Here is a 2,105-nt window from a genome sequence, read left to right as displayed (position 1 = left end):
TTATAGTGTGTGATAAAATACAGAGCTGGAAACACTATAAGGCAATTTATACTACTATTTAAAAGTCATGGTCTTACTTTTCACTAGCATAATTCATGTGGCACATATTTATGGAAGTTCTAATTTATAAGACACTTTGTGGGTGTGGTGGCTTCCAGCAAAGAAGATTTTACCCTCATGGAACTGCTACTGAATGGAGGAGGAAAAAACAGGAAAGCAGGGGGACAGGCTAGAAAAAGGAGAGAGTTAACTGAATGGCTGCAGCATTTGATTAAGTGTAAGAGGAAGAGTCCCATGGCCAGAACCCGCTTGGCAAATCCTAATTCCTAGCTAGAGCAGCAGTCATCTTCTAGGTCCTTAACTGTGGTTAAGTTTGCAGCAGCTTTAGTAAGGGTTTACTAGGCCATTTTATAAATGAATTTGAGGAAACAGTATATGAACGGCCCAAGATTGTAACAGCTTAGAAATTGTTGGTACAGTTGAAGTTTGGACTGGATCCAGTGCTCTGAATCATGTAATTATCCTTTTATTTCTTCCATTTTTTACCATTAGTTTTTAGCTGACTTATATTTTTGGTTTTTATTAATACTGTTATTCCCCATCTCTTTGGTCTGTTTTGTCTGTCTATATTTGTTCATTCTACACCTAGTCTTTTATCTGTATGTCGCAGTTAGGAGCACAGTAGCTCGAGGAAGATGCCAAAGAAAAGTCACTGGACACCTAAGAGTGCAAGAGCCGGGCTGTCAGAGGCACATCTGTCCCCACCCACCTGGGCAGAGGATGTAAGAGCATGAACTTGCTTCTAGGCTAATTATCCCTGCCTGGCAAGACACACCTCAGTCCTTTGCTACAACTCGACTGAGTCGGTGGTGAGGTGTGAGAAAAGCTAGAGCTGTTAAGTTCTCTTGTACACAGCCCTGCGTGTTAAGGAGGCTGTGAGTTCATTAATCATGGATTGAGTATCACAGGGACAGGGAAAAAACTGCACAAGATGCAGTCTCAGCCCTGCAACAGAAGGGCAGACACAAGCAGATGTCTTAATACAGTATTATATCCCATACTGGCAGTGCCAAGAATTTAGTTTGTGGAGGAGGGAGGCCATCTAAAGAGAACAAAGCTTGTGTATTTATCCAAAAAGTGATCATTGCTTCACATCCTCAGTAAAGTCTTAGCCAACTGGTTAGGTTCTGGTAACTAAGGAAATGAAGACAGGAGACACCTAAGCTGGGGAGCAGCATACGCACAGATACAGAACCAACTATGGATACCAGTATTATCCCATTGGAGCCATACAGGCGGGGGCCAGGGAGAGTACAGAAGGTCGTACAGTCTGTGCTGCATTGGGGTAGGTAGGAAAAAGGAGCAAAAATCAAAATTACATGTATGGACTTTTGTTTGTTTTCAAGACGGTTTCTCTGTAGCTTTGGAAGCTGTCCCAGAACTTGCTCAGTAGACCAGACAAGCTTCAAACTCACAGAGATCTGCCTGTCTCTGTTTCTCACACTTAGTACTAATCTAAGAACTTCCACTGATGTATGTAGGTGAGCCATCTCCAAATCTTCAGGAATCTAATCTGTATGATCTGCTCAGTCTGTTTTGTTCTCATGAAATGGGGGTCTCATGTAGCCCAAGATGACTTGAACTTACTTTGTTCAGGCTGAAATTGAACTCATGGCCATCCTCCCCCAACCCTCCACCTCCCAGGTTATGTTCCATGTTTAAAGAGCAAAAACAGGAGACACTGGTTCATCTTCCCCTTGGCCATCTCTGTCTTGGGGAAGTAGCTGTTGCTGGGCATTCGCTCACTTCTCCCCAGGAACAGATTCCGGCATTCCGTTGATTCCTGTGTAGTCTGCTACACACAGGCCAGCGGATGAGGGAGAGAGGCTGCTGCAAAAACCAAGTACAGCCCCTTGCCAAGTATTTTCCTTCCCTTTCCCATCCCTTTCCTTCTGCGTTTCCCTTTGGTCTTACCTGGATCTGCAATTATTCCACTGGGTTTTACTATTCCTGAATCTAAAACCCCACCTTCCTTTGCAGAACCTAGTGTGTAGCTTAATTTTTTTTTCCTTTTTTTTCCATTTCTCCTGCTTTCTCTTTAATTC

The sequence above is a fragment of the Phodopus roborovskii genome, unplaced genomic scaffold, assembly GCF_943737965.1.
Source record: "Phodopus roborovskii unplaced genomic scaffold, PHOROB, whole genome shotgun sequence".
Taxonomy (NCBI): domain Eukaryota; kingdom Metazoa; phylum Chordata; class Mammalia; order Rodentia; family Cricetidae; genus Phodopus; species Phodopus roborovskii.
The sequence above is the reverse complement of the archived record's forward strand: the minus strand, read 5'-3'. Positions refer to the sequence as shown.